Source organism: Pseudorca crassidens, chromosome 12 (genome assembly GCF_039906515.1).
Source record: "Pseudorca crassidens isolate mPseCra1 chromosome 12, mPseCra1.hap1, whole genome shotgun sequence".
NCBI classification, from domain to species: domain Eukaryota; kingdom Metazoa; phylum Chordata; class Mammalia; order Artiodactyla; family Delphinidae; genus Pseudorca; species Pseudorca crassidens.
The window spans coordinates 85,332,649-85,352,703 of NC_090307.1; the positions used below are offsets into that span (position 1 = coordinate 85,332,649).

A 20,055-nucleotide genomic window follows, 5' to 3' on the forward strand; every position below is an offset into this window, starting at 1 on the left:
GGGCCCGGTCAGCTCCACAGGCACCTGGTGTTGACTCTCTCCAGCCATCATGTCACCCCCCGCAGCCCCCGCACCCCGGCTTGCTTTTGAGCTCAGGCCCTGCGTCTTGCTCACAGCCATCTCCCCAGGGCCTGGCCAGAGCAGCTGCTCAATAAAGCCAGTCGCCTGGCAAATGTTTGTTAGGCAAATGATCTGAAGTCCAAACTCTGTCCCAGAGCTGCTGGCTGACCTCAGGCAGCTCACTCAACCCCTCTGCCCCCGCATGAAAAGACTCTGGTCATCTGCCTTGGCCACTGCACAGGGCCGCAGCCAGACTCACCCGGTAAACCGGATGCAATATGCTTTGGAGACTGCAAAGCCACATCCGGGCATGCGTCCTGCACACTGGTAATTCACAACCATCAAGTCTGCACTGGCTGCCTGGCAGTGAGCTGAGAGTCCAGGGTAGCAAGACCCAGCCAGGAGCCTCTGCTGGCGGCCTGGGGCAACGGGACAGAGCCCAGGGGCAGGTGAGCCACCCCCCGCAGTGAGGCAGGCAGATCCCAGAGGCTCTGCTGTCTCCTCCCAGCACGGCTCACTGCTCAAGGGTGTAAATCCTGCCCTAGTGCCACACCCACCGTGGGGACAGCGCCCAGGCCCTGAACGTTATCAGGCGGCAGATAGAAGGTAGTGCTACTGAGGTCCAGGGAGCTGGACGAGGTAGGTCCCTGGCCCTCCGTGGGCCTCAGTTTCCCAGCTAAAGCAGAGGGGTTTGAGTGAGACCATCTCCAAGGGCCCTAGGACCATGCAGGCAGTGGCTCTGTGCCCTGGGGTGCCCCCCCCACAGAAGGTGCTTGCTGATGTCCACTCCCCAAACCCCCTTCCCCCCAACAGAGAGAGACAGGCCTTGTGGGGCACCCGGGTCAGGCAGCTCAGAGGAATGCGGCGCTTGCCGAGGCAGGAGCCCTCCCGCCGGCTGCCATACTCGGGTCCAAATGGACTGCCAAGCGGTCGGAGAGAAGCCCAGCTGCCCGTGGGATGGAAGCTCTTCTCCAAGGCCCACTGTGTAGAGCCTCTTCCTCAGGCTGCACACGAGGCTGCCTGCCTTCTCAATGACCTCACAGGACCAACCGGTTCTTCAGCCCGGACTGGTGGCGGGGACACCACTGAGGGCTCTGCATCGACATGACCCTTCATGCATCGGCCCAACCTGGATCGACTCTGGGGCAAGAGGCATCCCAAGAATGTCGTGCACCGTGTGGGCGCTGCACAGAAGGAACGTCACCGTGTCCCCTGCTCTTTTCTGGGTCCAGAGGAGGCCCCTCCTTGGCACTGTGGCCACGCCCAGCTCCAGCAGTGAGATACACCTCTGGGCCTTGGTTTCCCCAACAGCGACACTGCTGTGCCACGTGCCCTCAGGTGGCTGGCGGGGCCCAGGTCTTCGTCTTCTAGGCCACAGGCAGCTTAGCGACCACACCTCTGACGGGAGGTCCCGCTGGCCATGACACAGCACTGGCTCTCCAAACATCTGGGGACATGTAAAGCAGCAGCCGGCCTGGCCCTGATCCTAGGACGACCTTTGGTACAGAGTGGCCATTTGAAACGAATCCTTTTCTTAAGTCCTACCCTGGAGGACTGCCCTAGAAAGCAATCACCCGCGACATCTCGCTCCTTCTACGGGTCCATTCTCAGCCAGCGCCCGCAGTGGGAGGACCACCCCCGTCCTGCACGGGGCGACACTCAGGCTCACGGGATTGAGTGGCTTCTGCAGGTCACACAGCCAGGACTCAACCCCGGGTCCACATGGCTAACAAGTTCTGCTCTCCCTGCCACCCCAAGGACAGCCTCCACCTCCCAGTCTCCCCATCCCAGGAACCCGGAATCTGGACGAAGGACTTTAGCCACGCAGTTAGCAGGGGCCCAGCGGGCAAATACATCCAGGTAGCCAGAGTGTTTTAAATGCCCCGTTCCCGGCTCCCTGTCTGTGCGGCCTGCTGCAGCCCTGACAAAGCCCGGTCGCAGCTACAGGAGGGGATAATGGTTGTCCACACCTCGAAAGCTGTGAAGTGCTTGGCAAGGCACAGGGCGACAGGCAGGGTGGGAGCCGGCTGGGATCGCGGTGCTCTGCCCACACCCTCTGTGACCCTGCTGTGCAGAGCAGGAAACTGAGGCTCGGAGAGGTCAAGGGAGTGCTCTGAGGTCTCACACCCGGGCTGATGGCAGAGTGGGGACAGGACGAGCGGCTCTGACTTGTTCCCGCCTCCGTGCTCCCCCAGCGCGGTGGGCCGCCGAGGGTGTGAGATGGCCCCGAACTCCCCCTTGGTGCTGCCTCCTGTCCTCCCTGCGACCTTCTGCGCTGCCTTCAGAGAGGAGGGGGGACCCGGTGAGGAATGCTCTTCTCGCTACGGCAGCAAGGTGAAACTGCAGCGGAGCCCGCTCAGGCGCCGGGCTCGGGTGCCACCACGCTCGCTTTGTCGGGGAGACGATCGAGGCTGGGGTGGCCCACGGGGAGCAGAGCCGGAACTCCCAGCAACCACGCAAGGATTTACCGAAAGGGGCTCTCCGGAGCCCGGGGGGCAGCAGAAGGTCACAAGGCTGACAGCATGGGAGGGTATGCTGCAGCTCGGACCAAAACTAAACCAGCGCCCCGTCAAGAAACCATCAACTTTCTCCAGGCTTGGGGAAGGCAGCAGGCTCTGTCCTCTGGAGGAAGAGACTCAGGCCCCGGGGAAGGCCTCAGCAAGCCCAGGGAGGGAGCTGGGGAGGAGCTTAACCTTGGAGGCCCTTGTGTCCAGGGAGAGCCCTGCCTCAAGAGAGTGTGGCCTGGCCATGACCTGAAAGGGCCCCTACAATGGCTCCTTCTCCCCTGCAGGGCGGGCCGGTCATCGGTTTTGTTCACGTGGCTTCTTGTGGGCTCCCTAAGGTATAAACCCTCCTCTGTTATATCACTACTGTGTGAATCTCTGGGGAAAAGCCCTCAAACACCTGTCTTTTTTCTTTCTTTCACATAATCTCTAATTTACAGAAAAGTTGCAAAGATAACATAAGAACTCTCAGATTCTCTCTACCCAGAATCGCTGTTTAAATCATTTGCTTTACCAATGGTGCACTCTCTCTTTGCATACCTATATTCACGTATCTATATACTCCAAACCTTGCAGTCTCTTCTGAGCCATCGGAGAGTAAGGTACCGGGATATCTAAATGCATGATAACAAATCCTGATGCCAATTCGGGGGTTCATTGCCAAGCACCCTCACACCTGCCTCCTCCAGGCTGAGGTGCATGAAGTAGCTGGTGCTATCTCCAGGTTACAGATGAGGAAACTGAGGCACAGCGTCCAGGGGTACGTGGCCCTCCTTCTACACCGAGCCATCCACACCTAAGTTCTCAGCATAAAACACACAGGCCCACTCCGCAGACTGTCTTCCTGATGACAAGACGATGTCTTAATTTTTTGTTTTCTTTTTGGCCGCGCCACGCGGCATGTGGGACCTTAGTTCCCCGACCAGGGATCGAACCCGTGCCCCCTGCAGTGGAAGCGTGAAGTACTAACTACTGGACCGCCAGGGAAGGCCTTAGATGATGTCTCAATTTTTAAAAGAAAGTGAGCCAGGTTGCCCCCACAGGAGAACACAGACGGATCAGGACCCAATCAAGATTGTCTACAGTGCAGCAGCAGGCGGGAGTGGTGGGCTGGGGTGGGCACCAGCGAGGGACTCCCCACTCCACCCGGGGCCGCCGCCTCCTTCAGCGCCTGCCCTCTGCTTCTTTCCTTTTCTCTCCTCAGACAACTGGGATGGAGGGACTCCTCCCTGGAGGGCAAGGACTGGGTCTCCCCTTCATCCCAAAGCCTGGTGGCATGGGGCCCATTGCAGAGCAGGCTGCATGTGTAACTGATGAATGAATGAATGAATGAATGAGTCAGAGATCTGAGTTCTGGTTCTGCCACAGGGTGGGCTACTCAACTGCTCTGAGACTCAGTTTCCTCATATGTAAAAATGGGACAACACCAAGCACTTCTAAAGTGGTTGCAAATTGTTAAATTAGATGAGATTTGTGAAGGCGCCGGCGAGGTGGGTGTTAAGATCCCAGTTCAGAGTTTGATCAGGGAAATGAACAAGACAATGGGGAGAAATGGAAAGCACAGCTGAAGATGCCCAAATATGAACAATGTGGGGAAGGCACACACACGCACGCATGCACACACGGCCTCGCAGCTCAGCACCTCTGAAGCTTAGCAGTCTCTCTCTGACGACCCCCCCTTTCTTTCAGCTTGAGACCCTCAGCAGCCCAGGATGAAAAGTTGGCACCCAGGGCTTCCTCTGCAGACACAAATGTGCTAATGTCTGTAACACCTGACAACGTAGCAGAGCCTGGGCGGTTGTGGAAAAGAGGAACAGTAAGAGAGGGAGGCAGCTCTTTCCAGAAGTGGACACGAACGGTCTGTCTCACTCAGGTAAGACACAGAGCTAAAAAGCAATGCATAGAAAGGACAGCTCTGCGATCTTATCAGTACCGGGAACTGTTTATAGGAGATCATGTTATCAAGGGCAGAATGCCAGCTGGTACATGCACCCCTGATGGCAAAAGGGAAAACCGTATCTGTGTGTGTGTGAGTGTGCATGTGTGTGACTGCATATATGTGTGTATTCAGGGACGTCGCACAGCAGACCAGGAGAATTTAACGTTCACGAGCTTCTGTTCTCCTGCACGATTTCTTAAGCCATTTGCGTAAAAAGATGAACTGCCACCCCTAAGAGATTTTCTCAGTCTGGGCAACAGGGCTGGGTTGGGGCACAGGCTCAGCCTCCCGAGGCAGTCGTGGTCCCGAGTCCTAGAGTCCCTGACGCTGAACCAGCACTGCCTGTCCTGCCCGACACAGCCTGGGTGGGGGACGCCAGCGCGCAGGGGAAGACAAACCAAACTTTCCCCATGGAGCATTACGGGCTTCGCGAGGTTTGTCCGAACCACCACGCTTCCCACCGAGCCCGCCCCTGAATCCCAGTGCTCCCGTGGAATTAAAGAAGAGAGAGCCACTCACCGCCCGAAAGCCAGCCAACACGGCGACTATTCCACTTTTCCTGGAATGAGCTTTCCACGCTTTCGGCGGCTGGAGCCATCGGCAGCCGGCAGCCAGGGCTCTCACCTCTGCGACCTGCTCTCACACCCTCTGCAGCTCTTTACGCTGCTTTCAAGTAAGGCACCGCTACGTGAAATCGCACTAAGAAAGAGGGCTGGCTCCCGGTGCCAGAGGACACGGGAGGGAGGTGGGGAGGCTGGCACAGAGCACTCAGGATTCACTTTGGATGAAAGCGGGCGGGTTGGCGGAGCCTTGCCTCCCTCCCCCTCCATCGCCAGCCCTGCTCTGCCATCCTCCCGACTTGCTGATTAAACACACACGTGGACTGCCAAAGCAACCCGCACCCTGGACGCCCATGAAAGAGCCCGGGGGGCAGAGTAACTCCAGCTGCAGCCACCTCCCGTGGAGGCTGCGAGCAAAGCTGAGAATGAACGCCGCCACTCACGGGGCTGACCTTTTACGTGTCACATCAGATTTTCCGTTCGCCAGCAAACCAAAACCCAACCAAGCCCAACCAGCACACCGCCTCCCCACCCATCGCACGACTCGTAAAACCCATCAGAATTTACAGCAAACCAACCAGAATCCAGACGCGGCTAATGTCATTAAGAAGCCTGCACAGCGCCCAGATGCCAGGAGGGTCTCGGTGACAGATGCCAGCCTCAAAGCAAAGGAAAAGCAACACACAGCACAGACGCTGCAGACACAAAAGCATTTTCATCCTGCCCAACAGGAACCGATCTGATTATCAAAGGGAAGCACCAAGGACTCAGAGTCTAAGGCGGCTTTAGTGAAACAGGCTTTGGGGGATGAACAAATGTAGTTTAAAGAGACCTGACCACAGACCCAGACCGGCGGGGGCTGGGGGTGGGGGGCCCTGCCTCGGGCCGTCTGTTTTTAAAGCAATCCGCCAGAGATAATGCTGAAAACACATGTATAATCCAATCAGAAGCCTGACTCTGAGACACATGCCTGAATGTCTAGACTCCCTGCCATTTCAGCCCCCAAGGTGGGGACCACGTTCAGAGCTGACTTGTTTCCCCCCCCCCAATACCTGAACCAAACTTTCAAGTCTCCTTGTGAGTCACTGGTGTTCACTTTCTATTTAAAGATCACACAGGGCTTCCTCTCAAGCACCATTCAAAGCCATGGCTTCTAAGAACTGGGTGCTAAATCCGTTTTCTTCGGGCCTCACTTTCCATCAACACAGACGTTCTAGTTGACAGCGAGGGGTTCTTTTTCCATCACCTGCTGCCAGAAGTGCAGAGGTAATGGGAGCGGCGCGGATCCTGAGAATGCCCCTGGGACGGGCGGCTGACGGATTAACCTCACTGATTCCTTCCAGGAGAGCCATGCAGAAACCGTCCTGAACGCCATGGCTGGAGATGGGGTAGAGACAAGGGAAAAATCTCGACCCACTGGGCAGCAGTCTCAGGATCCTGTCTGAACCGAACTCTGCTGAGGGGCTGTCCCAGACAGATGGTGGTGCCAGGACAGCCAGGCTGCCAGGACCCCCTCTGCCGGGAACCAGGCAGAGGCTGATCTTCACTACACCATCTTCTCGGAGATGCTTGGTTACGGGGACAAAACATTTCCCTACTGAACTCCATTTTCAGGCAAGAAAGGATTAGACAGAGAAACCTGTACCCGGCCATCAACACTCGGTAGACCTGCCCCAGCTGGGGTGCACGTGCATGCCCCTAAATTCCCTTCCCTTCCCCCTGGTCAGACCACGGTCCAGGAAAGCAGACTGCTCATGGTGTGTAGCAATTAGGCTGAAAACTGGAAGAGCAACGGACAGCCACAGACCCAAGCACCAGGAGTCGGGAGTGGGCTTCTCACAGCCACCCTGGAGGAGAGACCCCCCCACACGCCCAAACTCTGAGCTCTGAGTCAGGCCATGCCTCTCCCTCCCTCTCTCCCTCCACCCCAGCTACTCCAGGGAAAACAGCAGCCCACGTGACCAGGACAGAGCCTGCCTTGCTAATAAACCCATCCTAAGGCTCTGACAGTTTTAGCAGAAAATTACCTTTGAGGAAGAAAATGTAAGGAAGGGGAAGAGGGGAGACAAAATGTTAGAGCTGGGAGCCACACGCCACAGGAGCCGGCCTGGGGCTGGTCCAGCAGCCCCCCATGTCTGCGGAGGTCCCCCAAGCTCCCCATGCTGACGGCCTCAGGGAGCCGCCCCTGGCACGCAGCTCTGCCGGCAACTCATGCCTGGAGACGGGAGGGCGCCTCGGAGACAGAGGGACGGACGGATGGACGGATGGATGGAGGAGCCGCGAGCCGGGCAGGGACGAAGGAGGGAGGAAGGGAAGCCAAGAGGAAGGGGTGGGGAGAGAGGAGAGGGAGGGAGGGAAGAGGGAGAATTGATTCTCTCTCCTCCACTGGGACCACTGAGCTAAGTTGCCATGGAGAAAGGGGAGCCGCTGGCAGAGCCTGAGGCGGGTGGAGGAACCTTATGCCAGAGGGAAGGCATCAGCTCAGAGCCAATCCCCACACTTCTGGTGCAGCCCCCACCAAACCAGGCCTTCTGGGCCCGAGGCGGCCAGACTGGGAGAGGAACTGGCCTGACCCAGTGGGGCAATAGCAGCAGTTCTCTGCCCCCTGGAGGAGAGGGGGGTGAGGGGGCAGGAGGTTCAAGTCTTCCTCTCCAGGCTCACTGGCGCTCCCCGCCCCTCATCTAACACCACGCCAGTCCAGCCAGACTCCCCGGGGACTGAGGGGACCAGAGACTCTCCCAGCGGCCTGGGTACCACCTGGGGCCCTGGTGTTTGGGGAGGCATTCAGACCTCCACCTGCCTCTCGGTTTCTAAAAATTAGTCTCCAGACCCCGAGTCACATTTCCCCATGAGTTTCGGCCACATTTCCCACCCTCAGGGATGAGGGGACGTCCAACTAGGGGAGGACCTCGATGCACAGAACCTCCTATGCAGGAAGTGGAGAAGGACGAAGGGGGTGAGCCCTCCTGGGTGGACGGCCCTGCCGGGTGGACGGCCCTCCCGGGTGGACGGCCCTGCGGGTGGACAGCCCTGCCGGGTGGACGGCCCTCCCAGGTGGACGGCCCTGCCGGGTGGACGGCCCTCCCGGGTGGACAGCCCCTGAAGGCTCCGTGGCCCTGGCTCCCTGCGGTTCTCCCACGCTGGGCTGGCTCTCCCACCTGCCGGCGCTAGCCCTGCCACAGCTCCTGTCCACGACCCCAGCTCCAGGACTGGCCGTGGCTACTGGCCCTGCACCCATTCCAAGCTGCAGGAATGGGGCCAGGGAGGCCGGGGCTGGGGTCTCCGCTCCTCCCCTTGGAGACGACATGACAGGGGCGCATCCAGGCCCACCTCTGGGCCCCCACTCCTGATCTCAAATGGGCACAACCCCGCCATCTCCTAACCTGGACACCAAAACAGCAGGGGCCAGTGGAGGGGCGTGGACACCATCTCAGGGACGCTGTCTCCTCAGGTGGACGGGAGCATGGCAGGCACAGCACCCATCGTCCCACCTCCCCTCGCTCCCCACGGTCGGGACAGAGGCCCCGGAAAGGCTGAAGCCAACGCAGAGGCCAAGGCCTTGCAGCTCTGACACAGAAAGACTTGAGGGCAGACCCACTGGAGTCCTATCTCTGAATGCCATGACCTGGGAAGCATTCTTCTCTTCACAATCCTCTTCTCACTTGCCCCCTCGACGCTTTATTATGAAAAGGTTCACACAAACAGCAAAGCTGAACACATTTCCTAAAGAACACCCATACACACACTACCTATATCCTACCGTTTCCTCTCACTTTTTTTTTTTTAATTGGGGGTAGGAGCTTATTAATTAATTTATTTATTTTTGCTGTGTTGGGTCTTCGTTTCTGTGCGAGGGCTTTCTCTAGTTGTGGCAAGCAGGGGCCCCTCTTCGTCGCGGTGCGCGGTCCTCTCACTGTCGCGGCCTCTCCCGTTGCGGAGCACAGGCTCCAGACGCGCAGGCTCAGCGGCCATGGCTCACGGGCCTAGTTGCTCCGCAGCATGTGGGTTCCTCCCAGACCAGGACTCGAACCCGTGTCCCCTGCATCGGCAGGCAGACTCTCAACCACTGCGCCACCAGGGAAGCCCTCCTCTCACTTTTAATGTGGCAAAACACCTATAAAACTGACCATTTTTGCCATTTTAAAGTACACAGTTCAGAGGCACGGAGTGCATTCATGGTGCTGCGCCACCGTCACCTCTAATTCCAGAACATTTTCATCACCCCCAAACCTAACAGGCACTCACTCCCCATGCCGCCCCCCCCAGCTCCGGGCAACCACCAGTCTGCTTTCTGTCTCTGGATTTACCTGTTCTGGACAGTTCACATCAATGGGATCATCCACTCTGTGGCCTTCTGTGTGCGGCCTCTTTCACTTTGCATCATGTTCTCGAGGTTCGTCCACTTTGTAGCCTGGGTCAGTGCTTCCTTCCTCTTTACGGCTGAATCATAGCATCGGATTCATCGGACACGTGGGCTGTTTCCAAGCTTTGGGCTATCGTTCTCTTACTTTCAGAATGAGTTTTTCAGAGTCCAGTGATGTTTCCTGAAGCCTCTCCTATGGGATTTGGGATTCGGTCTCAAAGGTGCAGTCCCGGAGGCCCCAAACAGAATGTTAATCCTTGTCTGGCCTTTTCATTAAAGCATTGCTCCCCACTGGGTAATCGAGCCTGTGGGGGGGGGGTCCGCCTGGCCCTGGGGACTGAGGCAGAGGTCCCAAAGCGTGTGTGTGGCCAGCGAGTGGGCTTTGGTCTCCTCTGTCCCAAGAAGCAGCCCTCTGGGCAGCAGGACACGTGTGCACACGGACCCCGTTATTCACGCTCTGAGGCTCGATGCACCCAGGTTTGAGTACTCTCTTACACTCCCTGGAGGCCTGACTAGCAAGCCATTTCCCCTCTCTGAGCCTCAGCTTCTCCATCTGTAAAAAGGTGGGCAACAGTCTCTACCACTTGGGGTTGCTCTAGAGATGAGACTGGCGCTGCCCTATGGAACCTTCTGGGTTGACGGATGCGTTCTACGCCTGGCTGTCCAGTACGGCCGCCACTAGCCCAAGAGCTACTAAGCACCTGAAATGTGACTCGTGTGACTGGACAATGGAATTTTTAATCTTATTTCACTTATTTAAAATTAAAATTAAGAAGTCACACGGGGCTGGTGGTGATCACCCTGGACAGAGCAGCTCTAAGGACTTACTGGGATGGGAAGGTAGGACACGGCCCAAGCCCAGCACCTATAGTTCCTCCGTCTCTCCTTCATCCCTTCCTCTCCCTACTTACCCCATGGTGTCTGGGCAGTGGAGTGAGCTTCTGTCTGCAGCCTGGCCCCAAGGCTCCCTCTAAAAGGACAGAGGGTGGGCAGTTGGGTGCCAGCTGGGGAGTGGACGTGGTGGACTCCGTAATGATGTAGGTCCCTGAACCGCTAACCTCTCCTCCTGTCCCTATTGGCCCTAGACCCCTATTCTAGAACCCCATCTCCTGCCGTTTCCCCTGGCAACTCCTGAGGTCATCCCTAGAACGTCCGGGCAGGAGATGAAGGATTGGAATAGACCCTCCCCCCATTCCTAAAGTGGCAGCAGTGGACCCCCGTGGGGTTGTGCAGGGGTTTCGTGGTCTCGGGCTGCGCTGTCTCGGGTCCTCAGGGACACCTTCCCACGTGCACAAAGCTGTTCTCACAGGCTTGTGCCCTGGCGCAGTGGCTGGACTAGAATCCAAACCTAACTTTGCAGATGCAGAAACCCAGACTCAGCTGGTGGAGCACACGGCAAGGCGGGAGGAATTGGGGCTGAAGCCCAGGCCCCCAGCTCCCCCCAGCCTGGCTGGCATGGGCTTCCTGAGAGGCAGGAGACTCTGGAACAGGCCCGGGTAGGAGGGGGCACCCAGCACTTGACCCCATGCCAGGGCAGGTCAAGGGCCCGGGCGACGGCTGTGTGGCTTCAAAGCCAGAACTGAAGCTGGCCAAGCCATCCCACTGCTGTCCCTCGCCCACCCGAACCCCTCCCAAGTCGGGGAGAAGTGACATCTCGGGGGTGGCCGTGGAAAAACTTAAACGCAACCACGAACAACCATAACTGCGGTTGTGCTCTGAGCCCACCCACAGGTATGGGTCACCCAGCGCTGGGAATGGCCGCTGAGGGCCGCGGGCCCGGCTGGCTCCCCCTCCCCCTGCAAAGCCTTCTCTTAGCTTCCCGCATGCCCCTTCCACCCGACAGGATGGCCACAGGGATCCCCCTGTGCCCTGAAGTCACCTGGTCTCACCCCACTCACAGGGGAAGGCCTGGAGGCCCTGCCCTGCCTGCCTCGGGGCATCTGTACCCAGGCGCCCTCTGCCCAGAGCTGCCTCCCCCGTAGCCTCGGCTCTGGGACCCTCCTCACTGAGGCCTTCCTCGACCCCCTTACTTATTTCAAACTCAGCCCCAGCCCCAGCACTCCCCTGACTTTCCCATTTACTTCATAGCTTTGATCCTCATCTAATATACCGTGGGCTTTTCTTTCTTCATTTTTATTTTTTGAATTGTGGTAAGATACACGTAACGTCAAACTTACCATCTGAATCATATATATATATATATATATATTTTTTTTTTTTTTTTTTTTTGCTGTACGTGGGCCTCTCACTGTTGTGGCCTCTCCCGTTGCAGAGCACAGGCTCCGGACACGCAAGCTCAGCGGCCATGGCTCACAGGCCCAGCCACTCCACGGCATGTGGGATCTTCCCGGACCGGGGCACGAACCCGCGTCCCCTGCATCGGCAGGCAGACTCCCAACCACTGCACCACCAGGGAAGCCCTGAATCATTTTTAAGTGTACTGTTCAGTGGCATTAAGGACATTCACCCTGTTGTGCAGCCATCACCACCGTCCATCTCCAGAACTTCATCTTGTAAAACTGGAACTCTGTCCCCATTAAACACTGACTCCCCATTCCACGCTCCCTCCGGTCCCTGGCACCCACCACGCTACTTTGAACCTAACTGCTTAAGGCACCTCATGTAAGTGGAATCATGCAGTATCTCTCCTTTTGCGTCTGGCTTATTTTACACAGTGTAACATCTTTCGGGTTCATCCGTGGTGTAGCACGTTCTTTTTTTAAAGTTGTCTTTCCCACTGGACTGGAGGCTTCATGGGGGCAGGGATTTTGGTTGGGTTATTTTCACTGCTGTATCCCCAGGGTCTAGAAGACAGCCTGGGACCCAGCAGGCACTGAACGAGTCTTTGGAATGAATGAATGAGCGCGTGAGTGAATGAATGAAGACTCTGTAGAGGACAGTACCCCACCCCACAGGTCTGGGTCTGCCCCTCCCCCACACTGTGGACCAACTCCCAGCGACGGTGGCCCCGCCCCATGGCTTTAGACCCCTGCCCTGGAGTCCCAGGCCCACCGTCCCAAGGGGTGACCACACTCAGCGCCCGCAGGACCCCCCCCACTTGATGGTGGGCTTTCCCCCTAGACATGGCACATGCATGGGAAGATTATTACAGGGACAGACAGGGTTCCCGGCCGTGAATGTGACAATGTGCCTTGGAGCCTCACAGTGGCGCTGTGGGCAGTGAGGAAGGATAGAGGTGGGCGAGGGCCCAGATGCCCCCAACGTGGGGAGGCCAGCACAGGCAGGGGGTCGGGAGACCTGGCCTAGACCTAGCCACTGCTCAGAGTGGGGCTCGCACCCAGCTGATCCCTCGCCTTCCACCTTCTCCACATCCTACTTGTTTTACTCTCTGAGAACTTGCTTTACTCCTGTTTCTGGGCTAGAAGAGCTCAGAAAATCAAAGTAAGGCATAAGGTGGACCTCTTGCGCACACGCAGCAAGCCTGAAGGGGCACCAGTGCTCCAACCAGGCCGGCCAGCGCGTGGGGGAGGCAGGGGGCTCACCCCTCGCCAGACTTGGGCAGGAGGTGTCCACGGAGAGGGCAGTGGCTGAGGGCCCACAGGGAGGCCTCAGTGCCCAGCCGGGCCTCAACCGGGGTGCTAGAGGACAGTGACCCCAGAAGAGCCCAGATCACCCCCGAGAGAGCCTCCCCACTCCGGGAAGACAAACAGACTGGGACAGTGGAAAAACAACTGTACCTTTAAATTATTTGGCCCACAGATACGAAAAACATTTGCCTGTTGAAGCTGTTTGCATGTTTGGTTATTTTTAGGGTGAACCCAGTTGCCTCCCCCTGGAACCAGATGAAGCCCAGGAGGCACGTAGTCTTCTTTCCCAGATGGGGGGTCCCAGTCCTGCATCCCTGGGAACCTGGCCCTGAGTGTGAGAGCCCCGGGGCTCGCGGGCAGCCGGGGCCCCACCGGAACACACACCGGGGAACCTGGGCAGGTCTGCTGGGACCTTTAAGAAGATGCGACTCTGCTGACAGCACGGCTGCCCACCTGGGTCCAGAAAGAGCCCCCTGCCCCTGCCCAGAGCACGGTGTGAAGGGAAGGAAGCTGGAGGCCCTGTCTCCATCCATGCCAGGCCCAGCTAATGGGAATATTTTGCTGACATAGTTTTAGAACAAATGGCAATTAGAGCAGATTTTCTCTTCCACTCCCCCTCCCCAAAACAGGAATAAATCAGCTCTACCAATTTCCCAGCTAATGATTTCCTTCATTAAATTAAAAAGAAGAAGAAGAAAATGTTTTTTTAAATAGATTACCAGCCCTGTGCTTTCCGAGACCATGTGACCTGTCAACTCCTCTTAAGTCCTGATACATCAAAGTCCCTTAATTAATTTTTAATAAATAAAAAAGTCATGGTCTAAGAAGGACTCCTCCCCCACCTGCTCCCAGTTGGCCTGGCACACAAGGGGCAGCTCCGGGCTGGCCACGGGAAGCCAGCTCAACAGGGCCAAAGATAATCTGAGAATCAGTGCACGAGGTCCATTTCACAGATGAGAAGAATGAGGCTGAGATGAGAAGCACCTAAACACACAGCCCGCGGAGGACTAAATGTGGGACGGGGGTCTTGCTTTCAAGATGCGCCCACCTACAGAAATGCAAACAGGGGAAGCCAGGAGCCGAGGAGCCCCAGCCTTCAGGCGTAGGGATGATGTGAGTTACTTTATCCAGGACCTGGGCTTCTCTTCCTCTTGTTCCTTGGCAGCTCCTGGGGCAGGGGCCGGCATACACTGCGAACACCTCATCTATTTCTAAAAAGTCCGCTCCCCGACGGCACGGATGAAATTGGGAAGCACTGTGCTGAGTGAAAGGAGGCAGACACCACAGGGCAAATACTGTGTGATTCCACTTGTATGAGGTGCCTGGAGAAGGCAGATTCACAGAGACCGAGGGTAGAAGGGGAGGTACCAGTGGAATGGGGGAGGGGGAGCTAGTGTTTAATGGGGACAGAGTGTCTGTTTGGGGAAAGAAGAGAGCTCTGGAGGTGGATGCTGGGGATGGTGGCCCAACAACCTGAATGTACTTAATGCCACTGGAACTACGTACTTAAAAATGGTTCAAGTGGGGCTTCCCTGGTGGCGCAGTGGTTGAGAGTCCACCTGCCGATGCAGGGGACACGGGTTCGTGCCCCGGTCCGGGAAGATCCCACATGCCGCGGAGCAGCTGGGCCCGTGAGCCATGGCCGCTGAGCCTGCGCGTCTGGAGCCTGTGCTCCGCGACGGGAGAGGCCACAGCAGTGAGAGGCCGGCGTAACGCAAAAAAAAAAAAAAAAAAAAAAAAAATCGTTCAAGTGGTCGATTTTATGTATATTTTACCACAATGAACAGATATAAAAAGAAAAAAAAAAAAAGAGTCCACTCTCCAAAATGCTATTTGAAGATACAGGAGGGGCTGACAACTCCACAGTGACTCGGGGAGCACCCTCTGTGGCCTGCCACTAGCTGGACCTGAATTCCTGAAGTGCAGCCGGGGAGCTCACAGGCCCCTCCAGTCACGCAGGAATGCCAGGGACCTTCAAAGAAAGGCTCCTCGTGTTAGCCAGCGTCAGCAAGTCAGGATTCCCTGTGTCCCTGATGGCCTACCATAGGCCCACAGGGAGAAGGCCCAAGGAACACCCTCTCTGAAAGATGCCTCAGGGCCTTCGGACATGCTGTGCCCTCTTGCCTGGAATGCATTTCCCCAGATATTACACGACTCGCTTCCTAAGTCTATGTAGGTTTTTGCAGAGAGGTCCTCTCTGGCCCATCCTATAGCCAGATGCAGGGAGAGTCACTGGGACCAGGCAGGGTGGCCTTGAGCAAGAATTGGAAACCAGTAGCCCTAAGGAACCATGGCAAGCCGGCACCATCACGCTGCTCCTGGCTGGAGAGAAGCAGCTCGTGGGCGGGCAGTCAGATCCTGCTCTGCGATAACCAGTCAGAGGACCTTGGCAAGTTCCTTCATCCCTCTAAGGCTCAGTTTTCTTTTCTATAACACGGGGAAGAAAACAGGATTTTTTTGAGGGTGAGGTGAGATGATGTGTTTGGCATATAGCTGGGACGTGGGCAAAGGTCGATAAATGGTAATGATTCTAATTATAATCTCCCAAATGCATTCCTTCAAAGAGGGTCCAGGGGCAGTGATCTCAGACAACTCAAAGAAGACATGCACCACTAATCTCTGTACAGGCTAGCGGGGGGTGGGGGGTGGGGGTGGGGATGGTCAGTGACCCAGAAGGCAGAGGATGGGGCCTGTAGGCTTACTGTGTGCTATGTGGTTTAACTAATTTAATCCCTTTTGTCCCCATTTTGCATATGAGGAAACAGAAGCACAGAGAGGTTCGTGACTTACTTACTCCAGGTCACATAGCCTGGAGGCAATGAAACCGAATTCCAACCCTGGTCATGAGGTTCCAGGGCCTGAGCTGGTTCTCACTGTTCCATAGTGCATCGCTGGGGTTTTTTTTAAAATTTTTTTATAGGTTTAAAAAATATATATTTATTTATTTTATTTTTATTATTTATTTTCTTTATTTTTTTGGCCGCGTTGGGTCTTAGTTGCGGCATGCAGGCTCTTCGTTGCGGTGCACAGCCTTCTCTCTAGTTGTGGCGTGAGGGTTTTCTTTCTCTAGTCGTGGCACGTGGGCTCAGTGGCTGTGGTGCGTGGGCTTAGCTGCCCCGCGGCACGTGGGATCTTGGTTCCCCAACCAGGGATTGAACCCGCATCCCCTGCATTGGAAGGCGGATTCTTTACCACTGGACCACCAGGGAAGTCCCTTTTAAAAAAAAATTTTAATCTTTTTATAGTAGATCCTTGTTGGTTACCTATTTTAAATATAGCAGTGTGTACAATGTCAATCCCCAACTCCCAATCTATCCCTCCCTGCAACCCTTCTGCCCCGGTAAGCATAAATGTGTTCTCTAAGTCTGTGAGTCTGTTTCTGTTTCGTAAATAAGTTCCGTTGTATCTTTTTTTTAAGATTCTGCATATAAGCGATATCATATGATACTTGTCTTTCTCTGTCTGACTTACTTAGTAGGATCATCTCTAGGTCCACCATAGGGTATCTTGAGAGAAGTGTGGAAGGGAGGAAGGAAGGAAAGAAGGAAGGAAGGGAGGGAGGGAGGAAGGGAGAGGGGCCCAAGAAAGCAGAGGCAGATCCCCTGGCAGCTTCTGCAACTCTGACATCCGGGCTACGTGAGTTTCCATAAGCCGGAGGGAAAGGTCTCAGAGCAGGCCCCTCAGGGAAGCCCACAGCACAGCGGGACTGGCCTGGTTCCTCTCGGAGGTCTCCAAGGTCAGGCCCAAGATCTTCATACTTCGCTCCACTCAGCCCAGCTGCACTGGTCAGCACCCAAGTGTGCAGTTAACTCCCTCGGAACCCAGGCTGGGCAGGGGGAGGGGAGGAAAAGCTCCGCGCCTGGCTCCGCCTTACGATGCCTCCCCAGCAGCTCTGAGACCCAGGGGACACCTGAAAGCCCCCACCCTTTCAGCGGCCAGACACGGAGGAGAGGGGAGGCCTGCACGCTGGTGGCCGGTGGGTGATTCTGTGTGCATGGCTAAGGGGCAAGTGGCTTCCAACTCATCCTTGAAGGTGATTCACTTCCCTCTATGCCACCCTCTGAAGAATAGCTTCACTAACAACTCTTTTAGCTACACGGCAGCCAAAGTGAGCATTTTAAAATGTAAATGCGGGACTTCCCTGGTGGCGCAGTGGTTGAGAATTCGCCTGCCAATGCAGGGGACACGGGTTCAAGCCCTGGTCTGGGAAGATTCCACATGCCGCGGAGCAACTAAGCCCGTGTGCCACAACTACTGAGCCCTCATGCCGCAATGACTGAAGCCCGGGAGCCTAGAGCCTGTGCCCTGCAACAAGAGAAGCCACCAGAATGAGAAGCCCCCGCACAGCAATGAAGAGTAGCCCCCGCTCGCCGCAACTAGAGAAAGCCCGTGCGCAGCAACGAAGACCCAATGCAGCCAAAAATAAATAAATAAAATAAATTTATTTTAAAAAATGTAAATGCAAATAGGAATATGTCATGCCTATACCTCAACACCCTCCAACAGCTCCCTTCACACTTAGGAGGTTTTTTTGAGTTTTGTTTGTTTGTTTTTCCGTGCTGCGTGGCATGCAGAATCTTAGTTCCCCGACCAGGGATTGAACCCAGGCCCCCTGCAGTGAAAGCGCGGAGGCTTAACCACTGGACCACCAGGGAAGTCCCAAGTCCAAAGTCTTTACCACGACCTACAAGTCCTCCAAGATCACACCCCTGACTCTACCATCTCCTTCCACTTTTCCTCTCTCACTCCTCAGACTTGCCAAGCACACTTCTGCCCTTTGCACCTGCTAGTCCCTCTTTCTCAGATATTATTAGGACTTGCTCCTAAGTTCATTTAGGTTTTTACAGAGAGGCTCTATCATGGTATCTCAAACCCCTACCACCCTCACCCTCTCTCTCTATCCTAGTCCCTTGCTTATTTCCCTTCCTGGCATTTAGTATCACCAGTGTGTTTTAGGAAGGGATTTCATTTGGTTCACTGCTAAATCTCCAGTGTTTAGAACAACGCCTGGCATATGAGTGGTGTCCAAAAACTCTGTTGATAGCTTTATTCTTTAATTTTTTTGGCCACGCGCATGGCTCTTGGGATCTTAGTTCCCCAACCAGGGATCAAACCCAGGCCTCGGCAGTGAAAGCACAGTGTCCTAACCACTGGACCACCAGAGAAGTCCCTGTGGATGGCTTTAGAAGTGAGGGTGGTTGTTGGAAGTCGGGGGAGCTTTTGGGGACAGCTGACGCCCTGTCAATCGATCTGGATGGTCAGTCTGTACAAAGCTATCAGCAGGACACTTAATGTCTGTACACTCTGTAGGTTTGTTACACTTCTATAGAATGTTTTCAAAAATTTTTTTAAAAAGCTCTATGGAATGACTGAATTATGGATAACTAACAATAAAGGATGTACAACACAGCTCTTTAAAAGCATGGACAAGCCATTATCTTGTAATAACTTATAATGGAGTATAGTCTGCAAAAATACTGACTCACTATGAATCTAATAAGTCAGCTATACTTCAATAAGCAATAAGTAAATACATAAATAAAAGCACGTACAGATTCAACAAGACCACTCGTACCCGCCGAGCAGATCAAGCTAAGTGGAACACAGCCCTCCCTCTCCATGAACCATATAAAGTCATCTTGCTTTTTATGGAGAATGAGAAGGTAAGGGACAGGTCCTTCAGGACAGGGTAGCCACAAGGACTTTGGTGAGGCATCTTACAGGGGACACCTTCGGCCCTTCTGTGCAAATCTGAAGAAGCTTGAGGCTGTAAAACTCCATCCCCGCTGGGCACTAGAGATCAAGCCGTTGGTCCGAAATCTACTTTCTTGCAACTGGCCAGTGAGATCAGTCTGTTTGGGGCCAACAACAGGGACATCGCTGGCAGAGGCTGTTAAGTGCCTCTTCCCACCAGCCAGATTGGCTCTCTCAAAGGCAACAGACTGTGCCCGGCCTATACCCTCCCTGCCTTTTTCCTATGGCCTCCCACCTGCCTGGTCTGCTTCAAAAGGGGACCCTCCTACCCTCGCTGCTGGCCCAGAACCCTCTCTTGGGAAGACCATCCGGCTGCCCCCGGCTCCCTTCTGGGCCCTAGGACCGGCTCTCTGCAGACTGACCCCCACAAAAGGGAAAAAGTCTTTGTCTCAGGTGGTCTGTAATGCTGAGCCAGGGAAAGAGGAAGATGAAAAAAGAGGAGGAGAAAGAAAGAACATGAATTTTCCTCCCATACTCAAAGGCTGGAACATCCCTGCCTCACTCTCAACTAAAACAACTCCTGCAAACAAAGCAAGAGAAACCCATGGATTAGAGACCACTCTTCACCTGCCTCTCCCTCACCCATCACCTCCCTACCAGCCCTCAAGCTCAGGCCGAAGACGGAAGGTTCCAGGGACCAGCAAAGCAGATGTGCCCTTGCGGGCTTTGGATGGGACCAACCCCGGTGCTCTGTGCAAAGGCCTTGATGTGAGCCATCAAGACCTGCAGTTATGAGGGAGAGCAGCAAACAGGCATCTCTGCAGCCAGTGGAACAAAGATGAGTCAGTGAAACAGCAGAAAGGAAATGAGCATTTACGGCACTTTGTATTAGTGATCTATGGCTGTGTTACCGATTACCCCAAATCTTAGTGGTTTAAAACAATGAACGTTCATAATTTCATGCTGTTTCTGGGCATCCAGAATCCGAAAGGGGCTTTTAGCAAAAGGTGGTTCTGGCTCCAGGTCCTTCAGGGGGTCACAGTCAAGAGGCTGACCAGGACTGTGGTCCTCAGAAGGCTCAGCTAGGGCCGGAAGAGCCACTTCTGAGCTCACGGGTGTCGGCTGGCTTCCCAGAAGGAGCGACCCAAGAGAGAGGACAGCAAGAAACACACTGTGCCTTGGCCCTTACACTCTGTCATTCCCACCACATCCATGGGTCACACGGGTCAGCCCTGTCCAGCGTGGGAGGGGACTGCCCGGGGCCGAGTACCAGGAGGCAGGAGCGTAGAGGACCATCTTGGAAGCTCCTGACCCTTGATCCAGACCATCTCCTTCCATCCTCACAACCGTCCTCAGAGGCAGGCATTTCTGTCTTCACTTGACAGCT

At 55.5% G+C, this 20,055-nt stretch overlaps 1 protein-coding gene across 6 annotated transcripts in view; it reads right to left on the reverse strand.

Annotated features, from left to right (window-relative positions):
* Positions 1–20,055, reverse strand: part of PITPNM2 (phosphatidylinositol transfer protein membrane associated 2) — a 144,652-nt gene that overhangs the window by 70,550 nt on the left and 54,047 nt on the right. The window contains exons 1-2 of one of the 6 annotated variants that reach the window (XM_067701033.1): positions 10,338–10,352; positions 9,371–9,619 (exon numbers count right to left, since the gene is read on the reverse strand). The exons of 2 other annotated variants lie outside the window; for them this stretch is intronic. The gene's annotated coding sequence lies outside the window, so the exon portion shown is untranslated. Of the gene's footprint in view, positions 1–5,022; positions 5,491–9,370; positions 9,673–10,337; positions 10,353–20,055 lie in introns of those variants that run through there. 3 more of the 6 variants (XM_067701035.1, XM_067701036.1, XM_067701039.1) reach the window with 3 other exon arrangements.